This window comes from Cebus imitator, unplaced genomic scaffold, assembly GCF_001604975.1.
Source record: "Cebus imitator isolate Cc_AM_T3 unplaced genomic scaffold, Cebus_imitator-1.0 Scaffold113, whole genome shotgun sequence".
NCBI lineage: Eukaryota > Metazoa > Chordata > Mammalia > Primates > Cebidae > Cebus > Cebus imitator.
In genome coordinates this window covers 3037365-3056555 of record NW_016107428.1, presented here as the reverse complement: position 1 = coordinate 3056555, position 19191 = coordinate 3037365, and the positions used below count along the sequence as shown (strand labels likewise).

At 34.2% G+C, this 19191-nt stretch overlaps 1 protein-coding gene across 2 annotated transcripts in view; it reads left to right on the top strand.

The window, feature by feature from the left end:
• Nucleotides 1-19191, top strand: part of LUZP2 (leucine zipper protein 2) — a 571609-nt gene that overhangs the window by 42625 nt on the left and 509793 nt on the right. The window lies entirely within an intron of this gene.

Sequence of the window (19191 nt, the reverse complement as noted above, 5' to 3'; positions counted from 1 at the left end):
AGAGAGAGAGAGAGAGAGAGAGAGTAGAGAAAGCATAAGCTATTATGTAGGTATGTAAATATATAGAAAGCATATATATATATATATATATATATAAATAAAGAGAACATAAATACTTTAAAAAGGATAAAGTAAATAGTCTTCAGTAAGAAGATAATATTAAATATGTTTCTAAACTTTCTTGCATGTAGGAAGAACAGAGACTCCACCTATAAATTCCTTAGCAGAACTATCAAAAGGAGGAACAAATCAATCTCTGAAGAGGAAGAAAATTTTCTACAGTATTTAGTTAGGAAAACATTTGTCATTCAATCCTTCTTTAGTTGTTTTGAATGATGCCATGCACAATGTCCTTAACAAAATATTTACAACAAAAATGTGACTATTTCATGGTCCTTGGCAATGCAGGTTCTTGGTTGAAACTTTTAATGCTTGAATTTCTAAGATCCCATTTAGAGATTTCCTACCATAAGTATAGAGATATTGTGGATTAGGTTCTAGATCACTTCAATAAATGAATATTGAAATAAAGTGACTCACATGAACATTTTGCTTTCCCAGTATATATAGAAGTTATATTCATGCTATACTCTTCTATTAAGTATGTAACATCATTATGTCTAAAAATATCTAGGCTTAATTAAAAAACACTTCATTGCCAAAAAAAAAAAAAAAATGGTAGTGATCATCTAGACTTCACAATTGCTAAATCCTGTTTTGCTAGTGGAAAATTTTGCCTGAAGTTTGATGGCTGCTGACTCATCACAATGGTGGTTGCTAAAGGTTGTGGTAGCTGTGGTGATTTGTTAAATAAAACAACAATAAAGTTCACTTCAACAATTTACTGGCCGGATGCGGTGGCATATGCCTGTAATCCCAGCTACTTGGGAGGCTGAGACAGGAGAATTGCTTGAATCCAGAGGCGGAGGTTGCCATGAGCAGAGAATGCGCCATTGCACTCCAGCCTGGGCAACAAGAGCGAAACTCCGCCTCAAAAAACAAAAAAACAAAAAAAAACAATTTACTATTGCTGTAAGAAGAGATTTCTCCATAGTATGAAATGCTATTTTATAGCATTTTACCCGTAGTAAAGCCTCTTTCAAAATTGGAGTTAGCTTCTCAAATCCTGCCACTTCTTTATCGAATAAGTTTATCTAATGTTCTAAATCCTTTGCATCATCTCAACAATATTCATAGTATCTACCAGGAGTAGATTCTATCTTAAGAAATGACTTGCTTTGCTCATGTATTAGAAGCAACTCTTCATTCATTCAAATTTTATCATATTGATACAAATTCAGTTGCATCTTTAGGCTCCATTTCTAGTTTTAGTTTTCTTGCAATCTCCACCACATCTGACATAGCTTCCTTCATTAAAGTCTTGAATTCCTCAAAGACATCCATGAGGGTTGGAATAAACTTCTCCCAAACTCCTGTAAAATTTGTATTTTTTAGGAACTCTGATAATTTGACCTCTTCCCTGTGAATTACAAATATTCTTAATGGCATCTAGAATAGTGAATCCTTTTGAGGTTTTAAATTTCCTTTGTTCATATCTATCAGAGGAATCACTATCTATTGCTATTATAGCCTTATAAAATATATTTATTAAGGCTGGGCGTAGTGGTTCAATGCCTCCTTTGGGAGGCTGAGGTGAGTGGATCACGAGGTCAGGAGTTCAAGACCAGCCTGGCCAAGATGGTGAAACCCCATCTCTACTAAAAATACAAAAATTAGCCAGGCACGGTGGCAGGTGCCTGTAATCCCAGCTACTTAGGAGGCTGAGGCAGGAGAATTGCTTGAACCTGAGTGGCAGAAGTTGCAATGAGCCGGGACTGCTCCACTGTACTCTAGCCTGGGCGACAGAGAGGGATTCTGTCTCAAAAAAAAAAAAAATATATATATATATATATATATATGTGAAACAAAAAGAATTATAAGTCAAAATTACTCCTTGATCAGTGTTCTATAGAATGAACGTCATGTTAGCAGATATAAAAGCAACATCAATCTCCTTGTACATCTCCGTCAGAGTTCTTGGGTGACCAGGGAGTAATATTTTGCAAGAAATCTGTTCTAAACAGTAGTTCCCAACACAGGACTTAACATATTCAGGAAACAACTGTAAACAGATGTGCTGTCTTTCAGGCTTTATTGTTGTGTTTTAGCATGCAGACAGAGTAGATTTAGCATACCTCTTAAGGGCCATGGGATTTTTGAAATGGTCAGTGAATACTGGCTTGAATTTAAAGTCACTGGCTGCTTTAGTGTCTATCTGTGGAGTCAGCCAGTCTTTTGAAGCTTTGAAGCCAAGCAATGATTTCTCTTCTCTAGCTATGAAAGTCCTTAGTAGGCTCTTCTAACAGAATAATCTGTATTGAAAGCTGTTGTTTAGTGTAGCCACATTCATCAATGGTCTTACTTAGATCTTCTGGATAACTTCCTGTACCTTCTCAATCAGCACTTGCTGCTTCACCTTGAAATTTTGTGTTATGGAGATGGCTTCTTTTCTTAAACCTTATAAACCAACTTCTGTTAGCTTTTTTCTGAAGCTTCAGCACCTCTCTTAGCCTTCATAGAATTGAAGAGCATGAAGGCCTTACTTTGGATTAGGCTTTGATTTAATGGAACATTGTGGCTGGTTTGATCTTCTATCCAGATCATTAAAACTTTCTCCTCAGCAATAAGGTTGTTTTACTTTCTTATCATTTGTGTATTCACAGAGTAGCACTTTTAATTTCCTTCAAGAGTATGTCTTTTGCATTCACAACTTTGCTATTTCTTTGACACAAGTAGCCTTTCAGTCCTAACTAGGCCTTTGACATGCCTTCCTCACTAAGTTTGCTTATATTTAGGTTTTGATTTAAAGTGAGATACATGAGACTCCCGCTTTCATATGAACATTTGGCTGCCTTTGTTGGGTTGCTAATTGGTCTCATTTCAATATTGTTCCTTCTGAGGGAACAAAAAGGCCCAAGGATGGGGAGAAAGACAAGGGGACAGCTAGTCGGTCAAGCAGTCAGAACCCACAACATTTGTTAGTTAATTTTGCATGCAGTCTTATATGGCATGGTTTATGGCAACTCAAAATAATTACAATATTAACATCAAAGATCAATGACTACAGATAACTATAATGAATATAATCATGAAAAGGTTTGAAATATTGTGAGAATTAACTAAAGTATGACACAGACAGAAGTGAGCACATACTGTTGGTATAATGGCACTGATAGGCTGGCTTGTTACATAGTTGCTACAAACGTTCAATTTTAAAAAAATGCAACACTTGTGAAGTGCAATAAAGCAAAATGCAATAAAATGAGGTATGTGGGTATATGAGAATGAAACCTGTCTCTTTGTACTAAGCTTCTTCAAGTTAGTGTGTTGACATATAAAAAGCCTGCTAATCTATGATAAAACACTTGAATCACATAAGAATGTATAAAAATTCTTGTAGTGTTTTCTAAACAATCTTGGAACTATATGATAAACTAAATCCAAGATTTCTATACTAAAGTGTATGTGTTATATTGAAAGAAAACACATATGTATTCACATCAATGTTTCTTTTATTTTTTTAGAGGCCCCTTTTTAAATGGCTTTTACCACTTCTGAAGCACAATGTGTGTTAAATTTTGTAAAGGTAATTTTAGAAATTAGTTTCACTCTAGTCTACAAAATCAGAATTAAAAGGCTTTGGCAAATTTTTACAGATACTTTTTGCATATATTAGTTATCATGACATTTTTATGTAAGAATCTGGATATCTCCTATGACAGAAACTACCAAAACACAGAACTTTATCTTTAAATAAATGTTTTACCTTTTTATATACATACGTTATATTTTACCATCTTGCTTTCATAAAAAAAAAACAAATAGGCCAAGCTCTGTTAGCTGGCAGAGCTACAGTATTGAGCTATTTGTGTTGCTTGTTTTTCTTAAAACTAATTACTTATAATCAATGAGGTTTTTATAGGGCCACTTCTTTGAAGGGAAGGAACTAGTAGCATTCCTCCAGGAGCTCAAAAATGACACAAACACACATACACACACCCCAAGGCATGAATAGGCAATTCATAGATGAAGATATAAGAGCTGAAATTAAACTTATAAATGTATACATAACTTATTCAATCTATATTGTCAAAATGAAAGGAATAAAGTCATAATTTTTCAACTATTAAGAAAATTAAAATAATAAAATAAAATATAATAATAATGGACTACAAGAATGGATTTGAACTACATCACACTACATTGAAAATTAGCTCCAAATGTTAATAGGCATAAATATAAGTGATAATACTATAAAATTATAAGAAGAAAACAAGGAAATAAATCTTCATGACCTTGGATTAGATAATGTTTGATTAGAATATAAAAAGCATAAGTAAGACTGACTGCTAATAGGCACAGACTTTCTTCCTGGGGGTGATGAAAATTTTCTAAATATGAATATACTAATAAATCAGTAAATGGTATACTTTAAAAGTATTTTATGGCATGTATATTTTATTTTAATAAAGTTATTTTAAAATGTAGCAATGATCTCTAATGATAAGTAGGCTAAAATGAATTATTCTACAGAAATTTGGGGGACTAGAAATAGGTATGACATGGAGAAGAGGATTTGTTAATTGATAATATATATTTTATGGTTGTGCGTGTGTGTGTATGGGAGGGTTTAGGGAAGGGATAGCATTAGAAGAACTACCTAATGTAGATGACAAGGTGGACAGATACAGCAAACCACCATAGCATGTGTATACCTATGTAACAAACCTGCATGTTCTGTACATATACCCTAGAACTTAAAGTATAATAATAATTTTAAAAAAAGAATATATATACAGGGTTAGTACACATAAGAGAAATCATTCAAGTTTTAGTCAATGGGGCTTGGTTAATTAAATTATAATATGTTGATATATCTTGTTGCCGCAGATAATTTGAATTTTTGTGTGCTATCTGATGTAGTTACGAATAGCTCTCCATTTCACTCTCAAAATTATTTTAGTTTTGATAAATTATATAGCAATACTAATTATAGCTAAAATCCATATCCTATCTGATTTTCATTAAGTGCAGATGTGTAAGGCAGGAGGATTAGATAGTTAAAGCAGTGTCAAATCAAGCATACACTTTGCTTTTGTATATGCTCTCCTCCACCCCTTACCAGTTTTGAGGAAAATATTGGCCATCAAGTAAATATTTCTACATCACTCTCAAAATCTCGTTGAATATTATTTAAACCACCTATGGTCATAACAAAGGGAAAAACAAGTAATCAATGGTGACAAAAGTATATATATAGGAAGCAAGTCAATATATTTATTAGCTTTCAATGCTTTTTAGCTGTTGCTCAGGCCACCATTTTGGGGAAGAAATTATTAGCTTGGTCACTAGCTAAATGCCTGAACCTAGCCTCTGAAAATTGCTCAATTAAGATTCATTCAATAAATATGTTAAGAGCAATGAATCAATTCATATCATTTTCTTTGTCTGTAATTTTCTGCTGTAATTTTCTTTCATTGTCTCATCTTCATCACCATTAATACAATATGTATATATACATATGTGTACATAGACAACATATATATATATTCTCATTACATGAATTTTTTACCATTTCCCAAGTTAGGGCAATGTGAATAGTTTAACTATTTAGAAAAATTTAATAGAAACCTACCATAAGTCTGAACGTTTTATTCATATTACCATAGGAAACTTGCATTGTGGGGAAAAAGATACCATTTTAGATTTTCATATTTTTAAAGGGAACATAAAAGTATATCAAGGCACAAAACTAACTAAACCATGTCTCTCTTTACAATTATGACTCTTCAGATATGTTAGAAGCTCACAAGCAGGGGGGTAGAATGTTATGGATTGGATGTTTATGTTCCTCCAAAATTTATTTATTGAAACCCTATCCCTCTGATATGATGGTATTTGGAGATGGGGCTTTGGAGAGGTAATTAGGGTTAGATAAGGTCATTAGAGGGGATCCCTCATGATAGGATTAATATCCTAATAAGAATAGACTTGGGAGAGATTGCTCACTCTCTCTCTGTCTGCCATGTATGGATGCAGCAAGAACCAAGACATCTACAAATCAGGAACTGTGCTCTTACCTGGAATCAAATCAGCTTTCACCTTGATCCTGGACCTCCCAGCATCTAGAATTATGAGAAAACAAATTTCTATTGTTTAAACTGCTCAGTGTATGGTATTTTATTATGGTAGCTTGAGCAGACTAATATAGCATGCAAAGTGTCCTTTACAAGAATCCTGAAATATTTTTTACCTTGGTACTAAGTTAATTCTAGAAGGACAGAAAATGGGGGAGGATGTACTTGCAGATTAAATTATTCAGCCACCAGCAGTATCTTTTATATGCTGATACTTATGGAATAATGGTTATGGATAATGGATGCAGTTATGACACACTTTTAATGGAATCATATCCCAAAATAACACAAAACAAAAAAAATTTGAAACAAAATAGACAAAACCTAATTTAAATAATTGCTTAACTATTCCAAAGATGTAAACATGACACTTTAAGAAGTGAGGTTATGGCATCCACCTACAGTTTCTTCAGCCCAGAGGATTAGCTATCATGTCACTGTTGGCTGCTTGAAGGAGAAATATTAAGTAAGGTACATCTTAGTCACAGTTTGGCACTGTGTCCCTGACCGCTAACCTGGTGACTGTTGGAATCCTATATTCTATTTATAAAATTAATTTAGATCCACTAGGAGAACATTCTTGGGGCTGAGAAAAAGAAGTAATCACTTTCTCATCTTTTACCATCTTCATTTTCAGTCTAAACGTTACGTCTAATGTGTATGCGAGTTTTATTTAACTCCCAGCTTGAGATTTCGCATGCCTATGTATTTGTTCATAAACAATCAGTTATGCTGATTACTGAGGACATGGAAACTATGCTTTGGATGAAGGTTGGAGGGATACCATTAAGACTAAAAGCAAAACATTTATTATTCAAATGCTGCCTTTTGCCATGTAATCTCAGATGTGTTAAGTGATTACTGATAGTACAGTGAGAAGAATAATGATAAGAACCTATGCTTTCAGGAAGACAAAGCTTGAAGATAAGTACAGCCTGAAATTCCAAAAATTCTAAAATTAAGCAACTTTACCATCCTCAGCATAACTTCTTACTTTTATTTATATAATAAAACAAACATCTGTTAGTTTGTTGCCATAATAAGAGTTTCTGTTATTCATAATCACATATTTCTGAGACGGAATAGATTTATGTTTTAGAGAATTAATGGTGTATCAAAAAGATGAAGTTCTATTGAGTTTAGTGTCATAAACATGTCAGATGTCAATGCCAAAAACATGCGCCCCTACCAGTGATGTATATTGGAAAGAGAGAGAGTCTGCTAGGAAGCTAGAGATAACCTGAACATAAATTAAAAGTAATAAGTGAAAGAGTGAGGATAATGAAACTTAAAGATGATATATAGCAAAGGAAATACAATATTACTATCCCTCCTCCTTCTCCCCCACACAGACATTGCATGTTCTCTTTGCTAGAAGAGAAAAGTTCTGAGTTAAATTTCAGAATCATGGAGGAGCCCAGCACACAGGAGAGAACAGAATATGTATGGCAGTCACTTTTGGATTTCAGAAATCATGAGGTTATGCCACAACTGATGCTTCAGACAAGATCAGCCCTTAAGACACAGGAAAAAAGGAAAGTATGTCTTCAGGAATTAAAATGTGTTTTTTTGTGAAACATATACCCAACTTAGTTATTACTGAATGTTAAATCAATTTGCAGAAATTTCCTGTGTGTGAAAAAAAAGCTATTTATTCCTATTATGAGGAGTACATTGGAGCAGAGACAGTGGGGTAGACCTTCAATTTTTATAATCAATGAAACAAAATAATATGGGTAAAAATTGGGGAAAAGTCCTTATTTGAGTGCTAGCCATAATTATGCAGATGATTTTGGCAGTATGCTAGTTTGCTAGTTTAGTAATAAATGATAATCACTTTTATTCAGGAAACTAGACGTTCTTTTATGCTTTTGAATGACTGTCACTTTTTTTAGTGACAATTGATTCAGAAGACAACATTTATTTATCAATGACACTTCAGAAAGTAAATCTGTAACTATGGTTTCCAAAGTATTATGGGGTTTCTTTTCTTTGAATAATGAACAACAACAAGAGCAACATACACACACGAACACACACACACAGGAAAAAAACTATAAAAATTTAGAATGGAATTGATGGTGAAATAAGGGCATGTGAAACATCAAGGTTTACTACAAGTAAATTAAAATTTAAAAAAAGAAGGAATCTTTATTACCAGTGTGTTCAGCACATGTTGGGGAAGATATGACATTACGTTAAATATTGGGGGGAGATTTTCAGATGTGCATATGTTTAATTGTAAGACAAGAAAATGGATACTTTAAGAACCAGAAAATATGTTTGGTTTATTTAAAATATAAATAATGCATCGATGAAAGGTATACCTTGACTTACTCTAGANATATATATATATATATATATATGTGAAACAAAAAGAATTATAAGTCAAAATTACTCCTTGATCAGTGTTCTATAGAATGAACGTCATGTTAGCAGATATAAAAGCAACATCAATCTCCTTGTACATCTCCGTCAGAGTTCTTGGGTGACCAGGGAGTAATATTTTGCAAGAAATCTGTTCTAAACAGTAGTTCCCAACACAGGACTTAACATATTCAGGAAACAACTGTAAACAGATGTGCTGTCTTTCAGGCTTTATTGTTGTGTTTTAGCATGCAGACAGAGTAGATTTAGCATACCTCTTAAGGGCCATGGGATTTTTGAAATGGTCAGTGAATACTGGCTTGAATTTAAAGTCACTGGCTGCTTTAGTGTCTATCTGTGGAGTCAGCCAGTCTTTTGAAGCTTTGAAGCCAAGCAATGATTTCTCTTCTCTAGCTATGAAAGTCCTTAGTAGGCTCTTCTAACAGAATAATCTGTATTGAAAGCTGTTGTTTAGTGTAGCCACATTCATCAATGGTCTTACTTAGATCTTCTGGATAACTTCCTGTACCTTCTCAATCAGCACTTGCTGCTTCACCTTGAAATTTTGTGTTATGGAGATGGCTTCTTTTCTTAAACCTTATAAACCAACTTCTGTTAGCTTTTTTCTGAAGCTTCAGCACCTCTCTTAGCCTTCATAGAATTGAAGAGCATGAAGGCCTTACTTTGGATTAGGCTTTGATTTAATGGAACATTGTGGCTGGTTTGATCTTCTATCCAGATCATTAAAACTTTCTCCTCAGCAATAAGGTTGTTTTACTTTCTTATCATTTGTGTATTCACAGAGTAGCACTTTTAATTTCCTTCAAGAGTATGTCTTTTGCATTCACAACTTTGCTATTTCTTTGACACAAGTAGCCTTTCAGTCCTAACTAGGCCTTTGACATGCCTTCCTCACTAAGTTTGCTTATATTTAGGTTTTGATTTAAAGTGAGATACATGAGACTCCCGCTTTCATATGAACATTTGGCTGCCTTTGTTGGGTTGCTAATTGGTCTCATTTCAATATTGTTCCTTCTGAGGGAACAAAAAGGCCCAAGGATGGGGAGAAAGACAAGGGGACAGCTAGTCGGTCAAGCAGTCAGAACCCACAACATTTGTTAGTTAATTTTGCATGCAGTCTTATATGGCATGGTTTATGGCAACTCAAAATAATTACAATATTAACATCAAAGATCAATGACTACAGATAACTATAATGAATATAATCATGAAAAGGTTTGAAATATTGTGAGAATTAACTAAAGTATGACACAGACAGAAGTGAGCACATACTGTTGGTATAATGGCACTGATAGGCTGGCTTGTTACATAGTTGCTACAAACGTTCAATTTTAAAAAAATGCAACACTTGTGAAGTGCAATAAAGCAAAATGCAATAAAATGAGGTATGTGGGTATATGAGAATGAAACCTGTCTCTTTGTACTAAGCTTCTTCAAGTTAGTGTGTTGACATATAAAAAGCCTGCTAATCTATGATAAAACACTTGAATCACATAAGAATGTATAAAAATTCTTGTAGTGTTTTCTAAACAATCTTGGAACTATATGATAAACTAAATCCAAGATTTCTATACTAAAGTGTATGTGTTATATTGAAAGAAAACACATATGTATTCACATCAATGTTTCTTTTATTTTTTTAGAGGCCCCTTTTTAAATGGCTTTTACCACTTCTGAAGCACAATGTGTGTTAAATTTTGTAAAGGTAATTTTAGAAATTAGTTTCACTCTAGTCTACAAAATCAGAATTAAAAGGCTTTGGCAAATTTTTACAGATACTTTTTGCATATATTAGTTATCATGACATTTTTATGTAAGAATCTGGATATCTCCTATGACAGAAACTACCAAAACACAGAACTTTATCTTTAAATAAATGTTTTACCTTTTTATATACATACGTTATATTTTACCATCTTGCTTTCATAAAAAAAAAACAAATAGGCCAAGCTCTGTTAGCTGGCAGAGCTACAGTATTGAGCTATTTGTGTTGCTTGTTTTTCTTAAAACTAATTACTTATAATCAATGAGGTTTTTATAGGGCCACTTCTTTGAAGGGAAGGAACTAGTAGCATTCCTCCAGGAGCTCAAAAATGACACAAACACACATACACACACCCCAAGGCATGAATAGGCAATTCATAGATGAAGATATAAGAGCTGAAATTAAACTTATAAATGTATACATAACTTATTCAATCTATATTGTCAAAATGAAAGGAATAAAGTCATAATTTTTCAACTATTAAGAAAATTAAAATAATAAAATAAAATATAATAATAATGGACTACAAGAATGGATTTGAACTACATCACACTACATTGAAAATTAGCTCCAAATGTTAATAGGCATAAATATAAGTGATAATACTATAAAATTATAAGAAGAAAACAAGGAAATAAATCTTCATGACCTTGGATTAGATAATGTTTGATTAGAATATAAAAAGCATAAGTAAGACTGACTGCTAATAGGCACAGACTTTCTTCCTGGGGGTGATGAAAATTTTCTAAATATGAATATACTAATAAATCAGTAAATGGTATACTTTAAAAGTATTTTATGGCATGTATATTTTATTTTAATAAAGTTATTTTAAAATGTAGCAATGATCTCTAATGATAAGTAGGCTAAAATGAATTATTCTACAGAAATTTGGGGGACTAGAAATAGGTATGACATGGAGAAGAGGATTTGTTAATTGATAATATATATTTTATGGTTGTGCGTGTGTGTGTATGGGAGGGTTTAGGGAAGGGATAGCATTAGAAGAACTACCTAATGTAGATGACAAGGTGGACAGATACAGCAAACCACCATAGCATGTGTATACCTATGTAACAAACCTGCATGTTCTGTACATATACCCTAGAACTTAAAGTATAATAATAATTTTAAAAAAAGAATATATATACAGGGTTAGTACACATAAGAGAAATCATTCAAGTTTTAGTCAATGGGGCTTGGTTAATTAAATTATAATATGTTGATATATCTTGTTGCCGCAGATAATTTGAATTTTTGTGTGCTATCTGATGTAGTTACGAATAGCTCTCCATTTCACTCTCAAAATTATTTTAGTTTTGATAAATTATATAGCAATACTAATTATAGCTAAAATCCATATCCTATCTGATTTTCATTAAGTGCAGATGTGTAAGGCAGGAGGATTAGATAGTTAAAGCAGTGTCAAATCAAGCATACACTTTGCTTTTGTATATGCTCTCCTCCACCCCTTACCAGTTTTGAGGAAAATATTGGCCATCAAGTAAATATTTCTACATCACTCTCAAAATCTCGTTGAATATTATTTAAACCACCTATGGTCATAACAAAGGGAAAAACAAGTAATCAATGGTGACAAAAGTATATATATAGGAAGCAAGTCAATATATTTATTAGCTTTCAATGCTTTTTAGCTGTTGCTCAGGCCACCATTTTGGGGAAGAAATTATTAGCTTGGTCACTAGCTAAATGCCTGAACCTAGCCTCTGAAAATTGCTCAATTAAGATTCATTCAATAAATATGTTAAGAGCAATGAATCAATTCATATCATTTTCTTTGTCTGTAATTTTCTGCTGTAATTTTCTTTCATTGTCTCATCTTCATCACCATTAATACAATATGTATATATACATATGTGTACATAGACAACATATATATATATTCTCATTACATGAATTTTTTACCATTTCCCAAGTTAGGGCAATGTGAATAGTTTAACTATTTAGAAAAATTTAATAGAAACCTACCATAAGTCTGAACGTTTTATTCATATTACCATAGGAAACTTGCATTGTGGGGAAAAAGATACCATTTTAGATTTTCATATTTTTAAAGGGAACATAAAAGTATATCAAGGCACAAAACTAACTAAACCATGTCTCTCTTTACAATTATGACTCTTCAGATATGTTAGAAGCTCACAAGCAGGGGGGTAGAATGTTATGGATTGGATGTTTATGTTCCTCCAAAATTTATTTATTGAAACCCTATCCCTCTGATATGATGGTATTTGGAGATGGGGCTTTGGAGAGGTAATTAGGGTTAGATAAGGTCATTAGAGGGGATCCCTCATGATAGGATTAATATCCTAATAAGAATAGACTTGGGAGAGATTGCTCACTCTCTCTCTGTCTGCCATGTATGGATGCAGCAAGAACCAAGACATCTACAAATCAGGAACTGTGCTCTTACCTGGAATCAAATCAGCTTTCACCTTGATCCTGGACCTCCCAGCATCTAGAATTATGAGAAAACAAATTTCTATTGTTTAAACTGCTCAGTGTATGGTATTTTATTATGGTAGCTTGAGCAGACTAATATAGCATGCAAAGTGTCCTTTACAAGAATCCTGAAATATTTTTTACCTTGGTACTAAGTTAATTCTAGAAGGACAGAAAATGGGGGAGGATGTACTTGCAGATTAAATTATTCAGCCACCAGCAGTATCTTTTATATGCTGATACTTATGGAATAATGGTTATGGATAATGGATGCAGTTATGACACACTTTTAATGGAATCATATCCCAAAATAACACAAAACAAAAAAAATTTGAAACAAAATAGACAAAACCTAATTTAAATAATTGCTTAACTATTCCAAAGATGTAAACATGACACTTTAAGAAGTGAGGTTATGGCATCCACCTACAGTTTCTTCAGCCCAGAGGATTAGCTATCATGTCACTGTTGGCTGCTTGAAGGAGAAATATTAAGTAAGGTACATCTTAGTCACAGTTTGGCACTGTGTCCCTGACCGCTAACCTGGTGACTGTTGGAATCCTATATTCTATTTATAAAATTAATTTAGATCCACTAGGAGAACATTCTTGGGGCTGAGAAAAAGAAGTAATCACTTTCTCATCTTTTACCATCTTCATTTTCAGTCTAAACGTTACGTCTAATGTGTATGCGAGTTTTATTTAACTCCCAGCTTGAGATTTCGCATGCCTATGTATTTGTTCATAAACAATCAGTTATGCTGATTACTGAGGACATGGAAACTATGCTTTGGATGAAGGTTGGAGGGATACCATTAAGACTAAAAGCAAAACATTTATTATTCAAATGCTGCCTTTTGCCATGTAATCTCAGATGTGTTAAGTGATTACTGATAGTACAGTGAGAAGAATAATGATAAGAACCTATGCTTTCAGGAAGACAAAGCTTGAAGATAAGTACAGCCTGAAATTCCAAAAATTCTAAAATTAAGCAACTTTACCATCCTCAGCATAACTTCTTACTTTTATTTATATAATAAAACAAACATCTGTTAGTTTGTTGCCATAATAAGAGTTTCTGTTATTCATAATCACATATTTCTGAGACGGAATAGATTTATGTTTTAGAGAATTAATGGTGTATCAAAAAGATGAAGTTCTATTGAGTTTAGTGTCATAAACATGTCAGATGTCAATGCCAAAAACATGCGCCCCTACCAGTGATGTATATTGGAAAGAGAGAGAGTCTGCTAGGAAGCTAGAGATAACCTGAACATAAATTAAAAGTAATAAGTGAAAGAGTGAGGATAATGAAACTTAAAGATGATATATAGCAAAGGAAATACAATATTACTATCCCTCCTCCTTCTCCCCCACACAGACATTGCATGTTCTCTTTGCTAGAAGAGAAAAGTTCTGAGTTAAATTTCAGAATCATGGAGGAGCCCAGCACACAGGAGAGAACAGAATATGTATGGCAGTCACTTTTGGATTTCAGAAATCATGAGGTTATGCCACAACTGATGCTTCAGACAAGATCAGCCCTTAAGACACAGGAAAAAAGGAAAGTATGTCTTCAGGAATTAAAATGTGTTTTTTTGTGAAACATATACCCAACTTAGTTATTACTGAATGTTAAATCAATTTGCAGAAATTTCCTGTGTGTGAAAAAAAAGCTATTTATTCCTATTATGAGGAGTACATTGGAGCAGAGACAGTGGGGTAGACCTTCAATTTTTATAATCAATGAAACAAAATAATATGGGTAAAAATTGGGGAAAAGTCCTTATTTGAGTGCTAGCCATAATTATGCAGATGATTTTGGCAGTATGCTAGTTTGCTAGTTTAGTAATAAATGATAATCACTTTTATTCAGGAAACTAGACGTTCTTTTATGCTTTTGAATGACTGTCACTTTTTTTAGTGACAATTGATTCAGAAGACAACATTTATTTATCAATGACACTTCAGAAAGTAAATCTGTAACTATGGTTTCCAAAGTATTATGGGGTTTCTTTTCTTTGAATAATGAACAACAACAAGAGCAACATACACACACGAACACACACACACAGGAAAAAAACTATAAAAATTTAGAATGGAATTGATGGTGAAATAAGGGCATGTGAAACATCAAGGTTTACTACAAGTAAATTAAAATTTAAAAAAAGAAGGAATCTTTATTACCAGTGTGTTCAGCACATGTTGGGGAAGATATGACATTACGTTAAATATTGGGGGGAGATTTTCAGATGTGCATATGTTTAATTGTAAGACAGATAATTATAGTAGACAGTTTTAATTTGAATATAAGAAAATGGATACTTTAAGAACCAGAAAATATGTTTGGTTTATTTAAAATATAAATAATGCATCGATGAAAGGTATACCTTGACTTACTCTAGATAATTTAGTAACCCTGTGATATATATATGTTTTGACATGGAGTCTCGCTTTGTCACCCAGACTGGAATATCTCTGCCTCTTGGGTTCAAGCAATTCTCCTGCCTCAGCCTCCTGTGTAGCTGGGATTACAGACTCACACCACCACACACAGCTAAGTTTTGTGTTTTTAGTACAGATGGGGTTTCACTATATTGATCAGGCTGGTCTCGAACTCCTGACCTTGTGATCTGCCCGCCTCGGCTTCCCAAAGTGCTGGGATTACAGGCATGAGCCACTGCGCCCAGCCACAACCCTGTGATATTTCTATCGGAGAACAACTAGAGAATGCAGGTTCCTTGAAAGGGGACTGTGCCATTTTTAAAACTGAGTGCAATTTTGTTTTGTTCTCAAATTGGTATCATTGTGTCTATGTGACAAGGTCTCTGAAAAAAGCAGTCTCAGACTATGTGCATTATCCCAAAACTTTATGGTGGCTTCCAAAAAGATGCAAGGCTTCTCAACATTCCATTTGAAATATGGTCATGAACCATACAGATGGTTTGTATTGCTATGAGCGCAGACACAGAGACAAATGGAATCAATGCCCAGCACTTTGGGAGGCCAAAATGTGGGCAAATCACCTGAGGTCAGGAGTTTGAGACCTGCCTGGTCAACACAGTGAAACTCCGTCTCCACTAAAAATACAAAACTAGCCCGGTATGGTGGTACATGACTATAATCCCAGCTACACAGGAGAGTGAGACAGGAGAATCTCTTGAACTCAGGAGGCAGAGGTTTGCAGTGAGCCAAGATAGCACCATTGCACTCCAGCCTGGATGACAGAGTGAGACTCAATCTCAAAGAAAAAATAATGAGTCAAGGGACTGCAATATTTCTGGGTAGCCATATTTAGGTATTGTTAGTGTTTCACATAAAGATGAAGATATGTCCTGAGAAATGCATCATTAAGCAGTTTGGTCATTGTATACCTGGCTCAAGTCTGATTGCTTGCTGCTCAGAGGCCAAAAACACAAGAAGTGAGGTGTAATGGAAAAAGGGCAACCTTATAACTTTTGGGGCTGAGAGAGGGGTCTAAGAAGGAAAACCTGGTGTGGGAAACAGCTGGGGGTGATGCAGGAGTGTACAGGTCTGTGTGTTTTGTTCCAATGATCATCTTCAGTAATTGCCTGTCTGGAGGTCCAGTTTGTGTCACCCTACTTTCAGCCTGGTAGTGGTAGGCTAACATTCTAAAACACACACACACCTTTTTTCTTAAGTTTAGAGGTGCATGTGCAGGTTTGTTATATAGGTAAACTTGTGTCATAGGGGTATTTTGTACAGATTATTTCATCACTCAGATATTGTTAAGCCTAGTACCCATTAGTTATTTCTCCTTATCCTCTCTCTCCCCCAACATTCCACCTTCCAATAGACCCCAGCATCTGTTGTTCCCTACTATGTGTCCTTGAGTTCCCATCAGTTAGCTCCCTTGTATAAGTAAGAATATGTGGTATTTGGTTTTCTGTTCTTGCATTAGTTTACTAAGGCAATGGCCTCCAGATTCATCCATGTCCCTGCAAAGGACATGATCTCACTTTTTATGGCTATGTAGGATTCAGTGGTGTATACATACCGTATTTCCTTTATCTAGTTTACCTCTGTTAGGCATTAAGCTTGATTCCATGTCTTTGCTCTTGTGAAGGCTGCTAAGCACTGTTTGCCTGCATGTGTGTTTATGGTAGAACATTTATATTCCTTTGGCTATATACCCGGTAATGGGATTCCTAGGTCAAATGGCAGTTCTGTTTTTCAGACTTTAAGGAATTGCCATACCATTTTTCACAGTGGCGGAACCAATTTATACTCCCACTAACAGTGTAGATGTTTCCATTTTTCTCTGCAACCCCAGCAGCACCTGTATTTTTTGACTTTTTAATAGCAGCCATTCTGACTGGTGTGAGATGACATCTTATTGTGGTTTTGATTTGCATTTCCCTAATGGTCAGTGATGTTGAGCTTTTTTTACATGACTGTTGAACACATGTATGTCTTTTGAAAAATGTCTATTCATGTCCTTTGCCCACTCTTTAATGTCTTTTTTTATTGCTGATTTAAGTACCTAATAGAAGTTGGATATTAGATTAGATCTTCCTCAGCTACATAGTTTACAAATATTTTCTCACATTTTATAGGTTGTCTGTTTCCTCTCTTAATAGTTTCTTTTGCTGTACAGAAACTCTTTAGTTTAATTAGACCTCATTTGTCAATTTTTACTTTTGTTGCAGTTGCTTTTGAAGTCTTTGTCATGAATTCTTTGCTCATTCCTATTTCCAGAATGGTATAGCCTAGGTTGTCTTCCAGGGTTTTTATGGTTTGTGGTTTTACGTTTAAATATTTAATCTATCTTGAGTTGATTTTTGTATAACATATGGTGTAAGAAAGAGGTCCAGTTTCAATCTTCAGCATAGGGCTAACCAACAATCCCAGCATTATTTATTGAATGGAGAGTCCTCTCCTGATGCTTTTTGATAGCTTTTTGAAGATCAGATAGGTGTGTAGTCTTATTTCTGAGTTCTCTATTCTGTTCCATTGGTCAATGTGTATGGTTTTGTGCCAGTACCATGCTGTTTCCGGTTGCTATAGCACCGTAGTACAGTTTGAAGTTGGGTAGTGTGATGCCTCCAGCTTTGTTGTTTTTGCTTGGGATTGCCTTTGTTATTAGGGCTCTTGTTTGATTCCATATGAATTTTTAAATAGTTATTTCTAACTCTGTGAAGAATATTGTTGATAGTTTGATAAGAATAGCATTGAATTTGTAATTTGTTTTAGGCAGTATGGCCATATTAACAATATTGATTCTTCCTATCCATGAGTATAGTTTTTTCATTTTTTTGTGTTATTTCAGATTTCTTTGAGCAATGTTTTTGCAGTTCCTCTTGTAGAGATTTTTCACATCCCTGGTTAGCTTTATATATAGGTATTTTATGCTTTTTGTGGCAGTTGTGAAGTGAATTGCATTCATGATTTGGCTCTTGGCTTGACTGTTGTTGGTTTATAGGAATGTTATGGTTTTTGTATGTTAATTTTGTATCTTGAGACTTTTCTGAAGTTGTTTATCAGCTTAACGGCCAAGACTATGGGGTTTCTTAAATATAGGATTATGTTGTCTACAAATAAGGATAGTTTGACTTCTTCTTTTCCTATCTGGACGCCCTTTATTTCTTTGTCCTGACTGATTGCTCTGGCCAAAACTTCCAGTACAATGTTGAATAAGAATGGTGAGAGGGAACACTTGTCTGGTACCAATTTTCAAGGGAAATGCTTCCAGCTTTTCCCCATTTAGTATGAGGATGACTGGTTTTGTCATAAATGGCTCCTGTTATTTTGAAATGTGTTCCTTTGTGAGTAGTTTGTTGAGAGTTTTTAACATGAAGGGATATTGAATTTTATCAACCCCATTTTTGCACCTATTAACATGATCATGTGAGTTTTGTTTTTAGCTCTGTTTATGTGGTGTGAATCACATTTATTGATTTCCTTATGTGGAACCAATTTTGCATCCCAGTGATAAAGCCTGCTTTATGGTGATGAATACACTTTTTGATATGTTGCTGGATTCAGTTTGCCAGTATTTTGTTGAGGATTTTTGCATCAATATTCATCAAGGATATTGGAGTGAAGTTTTGTTTTATTGTTGTGTCTTTGCCAGATTTTTGTATCAGAATGATGCTGGCCTCTTAGAATGAGTTTGGGAGGAGTCCTTCCTTCTCTAGTTTTTTAATAGCTTCAGTAGAAATGGTACCAGCTCTTCTTTGTACATCTGGTATACAATTCAGCAGTGAATCTTTCTGGTCCTGGGTGTTTTTGTTTTTCAGTTGGTGGGCTATTTATTACTGATTCAATTCCAGAACTTATAATTGGTCTTTTCAGGGATTCAGTTTCTTTCTGGTTCGGTCTTCAAAGGGTGTATGTTTCCAGGAATTTATCAATGTCT